This window comes from Pezoporus flaviventris, unplaced genomic scaffold (assembly GCF_033815535.1).
Source record: "Pezoporus flaviventris isolate CSIRO_AGI_PZ_B2104156 unplaced genomic scaffold, CSIRO_AGI_Pfla_v1 ptg000036l, whole genome shotgun sequence".
NCBI classification, from domain to species: Eukaryota; Metazoa; Chordata; class Aves; order Psittaciformes; family Psittacidae; genus Pezoporus; species Pezoporus flaviventris.
The window spans coordinates 19,836,577-19,850,472 of NW_026892584.1; positions in this window are offsets into that span (position 1 = coordinate 19,836,577).

Here is a 13,896-nt window from a genome sequence, read left to right on the forward strand (position 1 = left end):
TAGCAGTTTAACATTTTGGGCAAGAAAGGGTTAATGCAAAAGTGCGGTTGCCAGCAGTTATTTATGGTTGCTGCTGAAGCAGGCAGGCAGCTGTAGCTGCTGCCGAGCAGGCAGGCTTTTATAGCTGTGCAAAGCAGGGTGAGTGACTTTTGGAGAAAAAAAAAAACAACACAAAAACAAAACAAACAAACAAACAAAAAAAAAACAACAGAAAAAAGCCACAAAAAAAACCTGATCTCCGATTGAGCTCCCGGTGCTCCACCGGCAGAATGGCCAGGATGGAAGCCAGAGCCGAGGAGTGAAGAAAAAAAAAAAAACAACCCCAAAAAACTAAACCAACAAAAAAAAACAAAAACCCAACCTCCCAGTCTATTGAGGCAGTTTGTAGAGACACCACAGACAAAGCCTAAAGAGCACCTGCAACACAGTGGGTGCATGGTAGGAGCCTTGCTTAGTATGTTTAAGGTAACCTGGGGGTGAATCCAAGACTTGGAGGAATAGATAGATCAGTTGAATTAAGAACTGCTAACTGAAAAAGCAAGAGGGGTAATGCAACCGCAAGCTTTATGAGCTGTCACCTAAGCAGCATCAGGGTGGCAGAAAAAAAAAAAGAAAGAAAAGAGGCAATGATGCAGCAAACTCCTCGACTGTTAACAATGTGCAGTTTAACCTGTCTGCTTCTCAAGAACTGATAACCTGGAGGAGGGGCTATATTTGCGTCCTCCTTTCTACAGGTCCATGGCGACTGCCTGCAAAGTTTGTCAAGCCTTGCCATGAGCTGGACAGACGAATGGAAAAACCTGATGCCTCAGCTACAGGAGCTGACAGTTAATACCCCAAGCAGAATGAGATAGAGGAAGAGAAAAACTAATGATTGCAAAACATCACTTGGGGGCAACCGAAAAGTAACATCCTGAATATGTGTGCTAGTAAAGTAGCTATTATTAGAGGCTGTGATTTTGTGTATAAAACCACTTGTATTTACTAGCCAGTTGCTAATGAGGAACTAAACCTTGCATTGTATAGATTTGTCATTTGCAAGAGATGTTAGAGTACAGAAATATGCAATAGCTGCTAGAAAATGCTAAGGCAAAAGCTGGAAAGATTCTAATACAATGGTAGTGTTATAAAGCAGGTGATGGAGCAAATTAAGAGGGTGGGAGAATTCCACTGGTAAGAAAGTTCTTTGTCTAGTCCCTCGCTGCCATCAGCATCTTCAACATGCCACTGCACCCTGTAATAGTTACTCTGCTAATGTAAATTTGTGTGTGCCTTGCTGTAGTAGCAACTTGTTACTGGATGAAGCAGGTGAAACTCTGCATTGACAACAAGGTGCAAGGGCTGAGGCTGACAAAATGCCTGCTACCACAGTCAAGGGCAAGACTGGGTTGGCCTCTGTGTTTGCCACCAAGAAGAACCTTTAGCTCCGCTGTTGGCTGCAACCCAGCAGGCATGGAGCGGTGGGGACACATGCCATGCCAGACCTTGATGTGAAGGATGGCCTCCCCTGTTATCAGAGAGCCATACAGCAGAAAAAAGGGGCAGGCCCAGCAGCCTGTAGTTGGCATATGTTGGAGATATAATCTAGCCCAAATCCTGTGCTCAAGTAGGGTCACCCAAAACATATATAAAACAAAAAGGGGGAGATGTGGAGACAGTGTTCTCAGGGGAGAATGCATAATTGGTACATAAACTCTGAATAATCCTGAAAGATACAGCAAGGCCATGATAGGCCAGAAGAAGCTTAAGCAAGCAAGATAAGAAGAAGCTGGAATTCACTGAGTTAATGAGAACTGTGGACTGTTGGCAAGCTTTTGAGGTCAAGTTCTCACACCTGTGCTTAACCAATTATATGTTAGTCACTAAGGGTCTTCAAGACATGTATCCAATCATAATATGCCAAATCACTGTAAGTGCATGTAAGAAATAGTATGTAAGGAGTTACGGCTTTGTAATAAATTTGGCAACCGCTTGATCATATTGATCGTCTCTGCGTTGTCCGTGACTCCCGTGTCAACACATTTGAACTTCAAAATGGTAGAATCAACCAAAACTGTCTTTTCACCCAATTCATAATTGGCTCCTATGTCATAAAAAGCTAAAAACTTTTTGCACCCAAGCGAAAATGCTGGTTTTCAGGAAGCAAACTGTCTGACAGAATTTAGCTGGAACCGCTTTGCTCTCTGCTCTCTGTCTGGTCCCAGAACCAGAAGTTTAAACAATAGAACCACTTTGTCTTTTACTTCCTTCACGAGGCTGTCGTCTGGGATGTGCTTCTTTGCTTGGAATTGTCATCAGCCTGTTTATTGTTATTGACAAACACTATTACAATTTGAAGTTACATTCTTTCATGAAGCCTATTAAACACCCAGTCTCCTGTACTGCCCTGACAAGCACAAAAATGAGATGAATATATTCAAAGAACCTTAGCGGGCTTTCACAGGTACAGACTTAGCTGGAGATCAGTCGGGGCTTAAACCATCATTTCCCAAATCCCATTAGCACTACCAGCACTTCCAGAACGTGACACTCCGGGCTGACATGACATCTCAGCAAAATCAGTGTATTCACCAATGCTTTTACACAGAGGTTCTATGGCGTATTTCATATCTTCTTCCCTAAGGACTGCTGAAGACTGCCTCATCTGTTACAATTATGATATTTTTCTGAAAGGTCACTCTCCCTTAAGCAAGATGATAAATTATTTTTATTTTATCCACCTTTCGCTCTCCCCCTCCTTAGAAAACCACCTAAACTTTTAAGTCAGTATGGAGAAATACAGCAATTTCCTCAAGCCACTGACAGTGCTAGGTGTAGAACTGAAGCTCAATGGGGTTCCTCAGAATGTTTCTTAGAACTAGTTTTCTTTGCTTTCCAAGTTTCTTATAGAAGAAGCATGCCAACTTCAATTAAACCTTTGTCAGAAAAGAACTGCCAAAAATGTGGTCAAGATTAATTAACACAAATGAGGTAAAGCAGAAGTTACCCTCACAATACCCTATGGTGAAAAGCCAGTGATCAAGCCCTAGCAGCTGATTTCCCTGCCCTGTAGAAAAGGCTTGCAGAATTTGACTATTGCTTAGATGGCCCACTTGTCTAAATCCTTGGTTATTCCTGTCATACATACATTTGATACTAAAAGATAGAAACGATCAATGTTTGGAGTTCCCTTAGTAGTTAGTGACTGTAACACTCATTTGTATATACATTTACATATGTGTTGACTATATATATGTATCCCAACAAAAGCTAGTGAGAGACAGTAGCTTCAGAACCATTTACACCTAAAAGAAAAATAAAATTAATACTATCTTAGTAGTGGTGCAATCTACTTAATATTGTCAGCAGCAATATATGGTGTTTAAGTTTGGCAGTTTTTCTTACACCCTTGTAAGAGAAGCACTTACAGGTAGTGATTCCACTAGTTTTCTAAACTTCTCCTTCATGTATTTTTCCATGTCCTTCCTATTTTTCAGAACTAAAACTTTTCCAGAAGTGTTATAAAGGGAAGACATTATCTAAGTAATGAGAAATATTTAATAGAATTTTGTTTAGCCATACACAAAACCAAAAATCCTACAAGGAAAACAAGGATAATATCTAATAATTATTCTCCATTAAACCATAATAAGGAAATGAGCAAATGCCTTACCTTATGGCTTTAATGGCAACATACAGGATTTAGTAGAGATACAGACTAATTTTTTAATAATAAAAGACTAATTTTTTAATAATAAACAGGATTCTTATTTTGCCATTGCAGCCAATTTTACCCTGAACTTGAAACAGAGCAAAATAACATTATCAAGCTGGAGTCAATTCAGTAAGTTGAAACATATCAGCAAAGTTAAGATCAATTGGTAGCTCTTTAAACAGACTGCGTGTTTTTATTGCTTACTTACATGCCTACTTATAAAGACAAGGGAAAAAGAGGGAAGTTAAACTGACAGTTTAAAAGTAATAGAAACTTGCAATACATAAAATCTCTTAAGTATAACACAGCTTTGTCATCAACAATATACACAAGCTAAAGGATCATAAGAGTGCTCCAGAGAAACAAGGTCAGAGAAACAAATAAAGGTGAGAGAAGCATGAGTCCTACTACATATTTCTGACATTTTGTAGTAAGAAAAATAACTGACATAGAGTAGCTCTGACTTACCATCAAGATCAAGGTACCATATTGCTCTACATGATCATACTGTCGAAGGGAAAAGACAACCTAAACTGCAGCATGGGAAATACTGTAAAAAACTGGTAGCTGTTTAAAAGTTATTTTAAACAGCCATCCTTTCTCCTCTCTGCCTTATTATGCTTTCTTAAATGGGTTTCAGAGATTACCAAGAATTTAGCATGGATGATAAGGAAAGCTATTTTAAGATCAGTATCACATTTAATTTACCTATTACAACTCTGCAGATTTATAGCAGCATTTCGTAACATGGGAACATTAACAAAGCACATTGTATAGCTACAAGAGCAGGCAAGACACAGGTTCAGATTTCTCTTAAAGCTTATCTTAATAAGTAAAGCATTGACAAGCAAACCCCACGAAACAAAATCATAAGGCCCTACTAAGCAAAGAAGACTCCAGTCCTGTAAACTTGTAGCAGCCGTTTCAGGGCCTGTGAAATGATACTTTAATTATGCTTTCCCCAGGAACCAGCATTTCTCACCTTTTTCACATTAGCCTCTAAAGCAAACAGGCTTGAAAGTTAGGTTTTTATCCTGAACAGAATCAGGCATGGCCTCATGATCACCTGCTATCTGGCTCTTGATTAGCCACACGTTGGTTTTAATTATCCACCTGCTTTCAATTAAGTACCAGGAAATCCATCCTATTAACAGTACAAGCTAATCACCCTTGCACATAAACAGAAGTCCTTTTTCTCTCAGGGTGCATCTGAAGGATAAAAATACTTAAAGTAGGATTTTTTTAAGCTTACAGATTTCTTGCCAACAATTGTAACAGAACACCTGTTTTAAAATATACAGATAAATGAGTATTAGTCAATAACAATTCATCTTATTGTGAGGGTATATTCAAATAAATTGGATTCAGGAATCAAGAAGCAAGAGTCCATTTTAAAAGCAATATGCAGTTGGTTTGTCATCTTATCCTAAAAATCAAAATCTTGACCCCACCCTTCTCAAGATATAGATGTCTTTGTTCATTATGCTGCTTTGAAAATGTGCCCTGTAATGACCATAAGATCAGCTGCTATAGCCAGCTGCATGAGCAGCCCTGATAGTCTCCAGATGTGGAAAATGATACTGCACATCTGCATACAACAGCTTATAATCTCAAAATAAAATATTAGAGAATGGTTTTAAAAATCATATAGAAGCATAAGATGTACTAGATCACAGTGATTCTGTGGTTCGCAGTTCAGTCTTTTTACTAATCCCGAAGCATTGTGCAGAGAAAAAGAGTGCAGACAATTTGAAACAATAAAGAGGAAATAAAGAAAATTTAAAGTAGCATTATATAGATGAGTGTATCTTTAATAAACTGTATGTAAAGAATAGCTGTGGTGCATTACAACAGATGCAGTGAAGTAAATTCTTAAAAATACATTATGCATTTGTATTTAAATAGGAAGTACAGCTTTTCGTGTTCAACATAAAATAAAAACGAGATGAAAAATCCAACACCAATAAATGAAACAACATACAATAAAGGGACACTGAACAGTGGAAAATAGGGCATTCTTTTTTACTATAATACTGGTCAAAATGCAAATTGGTATCAGATCATATGTAAAATAGTTACTAGGATTCCTGTGAAGCCATGTTTCTAATTTTATCTCTTCTGGGAAATAACTTCCGAGAAAAAAGATGTATGTTATTCATTTTCTACATTCTAAGAATGTTTACAGGACAGAGGAGAAGATGACATATAGTGGGAAGGTATTATACCTGATGGTTCTTATATACCGGATGTAAGAAAGCCTGCCATAAGATCTAATTATCAGGAATTGCCTTTTCTGCCCCAAAGCAATCATTTTGATGACAGCCTTCTATGCACTGTAAAACAAAATGGGAAGCCTGTGCTATATAAACTGGCTCAGTGCTTCCTTTTACTTCTTCTGATATCAGTCTCCTCATCTCATTTATTTTCCACACATTAATGGTAGCAGTCACCTTGAGCTGGTGATGCAGAGTAATTTTCACAGAAACCTTGATCAGAAACCATAAATCAGTCTGATGTGCTTTTATGGTCTAATAACATTCTGCCTGCTCCTACAGGCCCTTATGTAAAACTGCATTGCGGAGAATCCCTTGGATTGTTTTCTTTTCACATGCACTGCTGTATCTGTAAGACATAAAAAAACCCCTGCAATGTAATAAGATTAAGATATTTTGTTTAAACCTGTAGACATTAAAGCATTCAGGTATCAGCCTGTAAGCATGAAAACATTCAATTTTCAAACTGAAATTTTCTCTGCAGATTTTTCTGTGCTTGGCTCTTCCTTCCTATATTAGGTCAGAGAAAATAAATATTCTCACCCTGCTCTCCCAGACGCAGTGCATCAACAAGCAGAGCACACTAAAACTGAATGCTTTGTCTAGATTAGAAAATGCTAACTTGTATAGCTGTATCAGCACACCCACCTAGCACGGGAGCCTCCTGAAGGTGAATCCTGTCTGCAAGATTCCATCCTTATTTGTAGATACGTGTAAGTTTTATTTTAAGTCAAGAACTTAGAAAACAGAGATTGATTTCATTGTTAAGGTGGCCATTTTCTTCCCTTGAAAACCAGATTTATTACTTATCTTTAGCAATGCTTTCCCATACGATATATTCACAATATGTAAACCATAGGGTTTTTACTTGTATACCCCACAGGTTTTTCAGTTCTTTGTTTCAGAAAGTATAATCTGATTTGAAGAAATGCTTAGCATTCTTCCAATCAAATTGGATTTTCAACATATATATATATATATTTTTTTTTTTCAGATGAATCTCTACACATCTCTTTTCCTGTCTCTAAGGGGAATAATTCCTCTTCCTGACCTCGCAAAGATGATGTGGAAACACAAACACACACACACATCCTATAGTAATCCTTACTACTTCTCTGTAACACACGTTTCTGTACATAACAATTCTAAAAGATCGGACGTGCACAGTTTATGTCATAACTGCACAGATTTTTAATAAGTGGATTGTTCACTATTTTTGGTTCCTCATCACATTTTTTTGGCAGAGTTACCTTTTCTCTATTACTGACTGTAGTGTATTTTTTTACTTTTATGATTCATTTTCTACAGATTTTATGAAGCCCCCCCAGTCAAGAAGCATATGCAGCTGATAGCTGTAATCAGTGCACCACCAAATGTCCATGATTCACAGCATCTTTCCTGTTAGCGCTCACAGATAAATCCCTAGCACTCAGTAGAAAATGCCAACTTGTAAAAGGCAGGTTCATCATTTCAAGACCTGGGATATTAGTATCTGAAGAGAAAACAGGTTGTGAGATGGGTAACTTCTCACCTTTCTCCGATTCCTCTCACAGGACGAACATAATGAGATTGGTTGCCTGTTTGCAGGAAGTTTTTGCAGACTATACGATTTGTGAACAGAGTATAGAAAGTAGCAAGGAAAGAGCAATGGAGGGAAATGAAGTAAAGAAATATTCCTTTCAGATTTGCTGATTCATAGCTGTGAATAATGCAGTGACAGCACCAAACCAGACATACAAAATTCAACTTTAACATTCAGTCACTGAGAATGTTCTTTCCCTATCCAGAATAGCTTCATTTTCCTGCAGCACCACTTCTACAAAGTTAAAATTAAGGAGGGAATTACCAAATTAAAATGAACTGCATGTCAGTTAAAATTAGAGTAGGAATGGTTACAAGATATGGTACTTTCTATTGTAAACTTCCACTACTTCAAAGAAAATTAGTACTTTAAACTGTAGTGGCTGCTACCCATCTTATCTCAAAGACTCATCCTGCTTAGTTTGGTACATGGCACATCAGTATGAAAAACAGGAATTATCAAAAAAGAGGGATATGCCTACTCTGTATGTATTCCTTTATTGTTTTACTGATAATTTTATGAGAATGATTCTGAGGTTTTCTATGGTAATTTTTATAATTCCATAGGTTAAATCTAGCATTACAAATGTACCCTCATTCTGTTTACCACATGACATTTTTGCTGAAGTCAAAAGGCATTGGGGTTCTGAGAGGCCTTGCTGGTAGACAAAAATGGAAGCGACAGCATGAACAATGCATTTCCTTTTTTGTTGATGGTTACAACGCAAGCAAACTTTAGGTTCTGCTAATTTATTGGACTGAAATGTTCTCAGACTGGACACCAAGCATATTTTGATGAAATGTCTGTGAGGCTGGGCTCTTTTAGAGTGAAGGGATCTGTTATTGTAAGGCATTTGTGACCCTTGTGATGATATAGATACACAAGTGATGTAGGTACAAATTAATCCATGGATAAGGTACCCCCAAATGTATCATGGGATATAACTAGATATGCAAAAGACATGGTACAAGGTAAAATTATTTTTCTCAAGGCAGTATCATTTGTATCTGTTGAACACAGCTTTTTTTTTCTAAACGCAAGAAATCTATGAATACCAGGAGCAACACTTAACCAAAGTTTGGGATTTTTTTAACAGTGTTTCAATGCTTCTTGATTTCTGCTGGAAGAAACGCATATCTATTTTGTATAACTACCATAAGATGCCCAGAATGAAACCTTCCAAATATAGAAAGAATTAATAGCATTTATCTCATTTTAATTTTACCTAATTTGTGACTGTCCTTATGAGAGGGTAATTATTTTTTTTCAACATCACTGTAACAGAAAGTATTTAATCCCTGGCAAGTACTGAGCTCGGTGAGTCTGTGTGCTGAGACAAGGGGGCACAAAATCACAAAATGGAATATAGAAACCTTTAGAATTAGTTTTAAGTAATGTTAAGTTTGAAGGCTTTGTAACAGTAGCAATGGAAAATTACTGAAGTGCATGATACATAGAGAAAAAAATGGAGTACAACTAGAGAACATACTGAGAATTCTCACAAGATAAATCATTATAGTTGTGACATTATTTAAGAAAAACAGTCTAGAAGAACAGGACACAGGGATAAGCAGTATCTGGGAACTGCAGGTGTCCAGAATGGGCTACAGTTAAACTAACTGATAAGTAGGAGGATAGGAGGATTGTGATGTCTCTGGTGCTAACGAACCAATTAAACTGGTATGAGCATCTACTGCACATGCTTCAAAGGCTGCCAGAAGTGATGAAGATTGTTGGAAGAAGTAAACGACCCTCAGAGACCACCACCACAATTCTGTACACATGCGGGGAACTTTCTGGAAAATTATGTAATCCATACATAGCCTCATGAATATGTATGTATGCCCAGTGGCTATTAAAGGACGGCTTGTGTGGCAATGGGGAGACGCACGTTAGGAGGAGATATCCCCCGTGTCTCCCAGCGCCGCAATAAAGAATGCCTGCTTGGCAGCTTGAAAACTTTGTTGGCAAGTTTGTTCCTGGAGTTTTCTCCGAATCAGTGCACACACATGTTTGGATATATCTATTCTACAAATATACCTCTATTGAATATATTACTGAAAAAAAAAATAAAACCAATGGAAAATGACAAATATTTTTACTTATTTTGTGTTATAATCCTTAGTGAGTCTGTAGTAGCTTGCTTCCTCCACAAATGTAATCTTGCTTGTAGTGATTGCTGCATCAGTCACCACAGCTTTTGGTTTTGTTTTTACATTTAGCCTCCTTTAATATGAAATGCCTGGTGTTCTGCATCTGTGGAAGTTCTTTCCTTGGCGATGGTCAGTGCTTCACAGATGATTTAACTTGTCAGGATTCCACACATGGAATGAAATGAGATCTGAACAACAATACTTGCCAGAGTTTTGTCTATTAAATGATTTGGACAAAACATCCTCTTTTTTTCTTTGCTTATGTACAGACTAAGGCCTGCCTTTACAGAATATTGTATTTTACCCTACTGATATTTCCTGCTGCTCATGCCTGAAAATAACTATTCTGACCCATTTGTATATATTCCTAAAAGCTGTAGTTATTTCAAGGTCCACATTTATTCTATTGTTTACATATTCAGTAACCACTGTTGAGAATGAAGGCTCTGTTGTACATCTAGTTGCAGTGACATACATCAAGTTCCCCACGCACCTGGCCTGCTGAAAGGATGTTTATTGGTCTTACTGAAGGCTCCCCTTAATTTGATTGAAATTATAAATGCTGCTGTGTTTTGTTTGACAAATTTTTGCCACAAATTTAGTCCAATTTTTCCTTAAAGCTCAAGGACTCGTCTGCAATTAGCTGTTAAGAATACCTTCCCCATCTCTTCTCCAGATGAGTCCCATGTAAATAATTCCCTTTGTTGTTTTGCTTAGTAAAACAAGAATCAGACAGAAGTGAGAACTTAAACCTATGAGTGGCCAGAACAGATTTATTGAACTCCTGTGGATGGCACCAGAAGCACATGTGTTAAAAAGGGGCTATTAAGGCTGCAAACAAGTTGCATAATGCATGCTTTAAATATTTTGTGATAGGAATGTGAATAAAAGCCATTCTAACAGACAAAATGACAATCTATCTAGTAAGTAGAATCTTGGCTGTCCTGTTGATGACGTGTAGCATGAAAAGCGTTTGAGTTTGTTTTCTGGTTTCAGTTAATTTGTCTTCATGTACTGGAAAATATAGGTGCCTGGGTGTATCTTAAATACAGGTTTTGGTTCTAATTTCACCAGCATTAAACCCAGACTGCTTATTTGGCTTCCTGGGGAGTTTATACCTGCTGGTTTGTTTCTGAGTTTTGCTTTCTGTCTTGCCTTTATTTTCCTAACTGACTACAGTTACCACTTTCTCATGTATTTTTTAAGTATATTTATTTTAGTTGCTAGTCCTAGTCTAGCTAACAGTTTCCATAGTTCCTAAACAGAGGGGAAAAAAAAACCCACAACAGATTCAAAAGAAATAGTCAATGCGTCATTGTTGCTGACTTCTTCAAAATGTCAGAAGAATTTTTCTCTTTAACAATTCTACCTTCAGGGCGAGTCCATGGTATGCAAGCTTCCATTCAGCCACAGATCTTCAAACAAGCCTAGCAAAAATATGCAGGGAATTATAGAAGAAAGCATAAAGAACTGATATGCTACTTTTCTTCAAGGTATTGCTTATATCTAGAGATCTGCTATTCTGGCAGGTATTCACTGCCATAGTCATCCTATTTCTAGCTATCATTACAGACTTCTGTTCACAGAGATGGCTACAATCCAATGTAGCATTTCCCTGCTGGGGGTCTAGTGACTTTTGAGAGAAAGAAGATAACTGAATGTCATATTGTAGGACATAAACTTAAGTGCATGCTATAATTTACAATGACGTTATAATTTTGAAAGCACAGTTCAATCTAGGGAGGGATTTACAGAGTTGTGGCTCAGCTCATGGGAGTTTTCCTCATTGTTTTATTTCCAGATACTCTAGACTCCAGAAGAAAGTTGTTGTTTCAGAACATCAACTTCAAAACCATGAAGGACAAAAGAGATGTAGTAGCTATGCAAAAATAATCAAAGGAGTTAGTATTCTACAGCATTATGTGAATAAATAAAGAAAAAAAAAGACAAGATAGATATTGCCAAGACTTTCGAAAGAATTTCTGAGGGCAAGAAGGGAACCAAAGGAAAATTAGGCTTCAAGTTCAAAAGGCTGCAATGCCACCTGTGTGGATATTGTTTACTGAAGAACTGAAATTAATCTGAACTCTGAACCATTTTAAGTTCTCCTATCACTAATGCAGATGCAGCTCTATTGTAGGTGGATAAAGCACTTTGGTTTCAGCTAATTGAATTAAAAAGTGTTTCACAAAACTGAGACACATTCGGGTATTCTACATATCTATAATGGCTTGAACTGAATTCAAATGCCTTGGCGGGCCCCTGTGAATTGTGGAGCTCATAGAATTCTATATCACATAAAACCTTTTATTTCTTTGAAACGTCATCATTTATTGGTAAAGTTTTGTCTCTTACCTATTGTGCAGGTCATGCTCTAATTAATCCAAGCTCTTTAAAGGTGGAGAATAGACAGGTTTCAGAAAGCTCAAGAGAGCCTTATTCAGTAGGGTTTTTTAAAAATAAATAAATAAATTAATCTTCAGTTAAAGAGTATTGTTTTTCAAAAATAAGTAAGCAAATTAATTGTAAGAATAGTACTACTGTCTTTCTTTTTGTGTTCCAATTTTATTTATGAAAAAATTGCATTTCTTCCTTCTCTTTTTGAACTAATTTTTTTTTTTTTAAATCTCACTTGTCTTCATTATGTGTTTATGAAACTGCAAAAAGAAGACTTAAGAAAGGCCTTGAAACTTTCCACATCTTTCACATCTCACCCTTTGAATCAATAGATCATGAGACATATAATCCCAAAACCTGAAGGAACAAGTAAATCAGATTTCACCCACATTGGTAGTAGAAGGACTTTTATTTTGTTTATTCAAACTTCCTCCATTATTGAAGCAAGATTTACATCCTTTCTAAATGAGCTAAAAAGGGAAAAAATCTAGGAAAGGCTTTTGCCTAAGAAACAGTTTTTAAATGCTTGGTATATTTAAGAGATTTCAAAGAGATTTTAGGTGATTTTCAAGTGCCTAGACCAGTTCACATTGCTTAAAACTCCTGTCTTAGTGTTCGTCTTATTCAATAACTGAACAAGATAGGAAGAAGTCTCCCACAGCATCCTCGCAGCTAAATTGAGGAAGTGTGGACTGGATGATCAGGTAGTGAGGTGGACTGCGAACTGGCTGAAGGAGAGAAGCCAGAGAGTGGTAGTCTATGGGGCTGAGTCTAGTTGGAGGCCTGTAACTAGTGGAGTGCCTCAAGGGTCAGTACTGGGACCAGTATTATTTAATATATTCATCAATGATTTAGATGAGGGAATTGAGTGTACTATCAGCAAGTTTGCTGATGACACTAAGCTGGGAGGAGTGGCTGACACGCCAGAAGGCTGTGCTGCCATCCAGCGAGACCTGGACAGGCTGGAGAGTTGGGCAGGGAATAACTTGATGAAATATAACAAAGGAAAGTGTAGAGTCCTGCATCTGGGCAGGAACAACCCCAGGTTCCAGTATAGGTTGGGAAGCGACCTGTTAGAAAGCAGTGTAGGGGAGAGGGACCTGGGGGGCCTAGTGGACAACAGGATGACCATGAGCCAACACTGTGCTCTTGTGGCCAAGAAGGTCAATGGCATCCTGGGGTGTATTAGAAGGGGGGTGGTTAGTAGGTCGAGAGAGGTCCTCCTTCCCCTCTACTCTGCCCTGGTGAGACCGCATCTGGAATATTGTGTCCAGTTCTGGGCCCCTCAGTTCAAGAAGGACAGGGAGCTACTGGAGAGAGTCCAGCGCAGGGCAACAAAGATGATTAAGGAAGTGGATCATCTCCCTTATGAGGAAAGACTGAGGGAGCTGGGTCTCTATAGTTTAGAGAAGAGGAGACTGAGGGGTGACCTTATTAGTGTATATAAATATATAAAGGGGGAGTGTCACAAGGATGGAGCCAGGCTCTACTCCGTGGCAAACAATGATAGGACAAGGGGTAATGTGTACAAATTGGAACACAAGAGGTTCCACTTAAACTTGAGAAGAAACTTCTTCTCAGTGAGGGTGACAGAACACTGGAACAGGCTGCCCAGGGAGGTTGTGGAGTCTCCTTCCCTGGAGACATTCAAAACCCGCCTGGACACATTCCTGTGTAACATTATCTAGGTGTTCCTGCTCCGGCAGGGGGATTGGACTAGATGATCTTTCGAGGTCCCTTCCAATCTCTAGCATACTGTGATACTGTGAATACTTTGAGCTTCTCAGCTAACAGAAA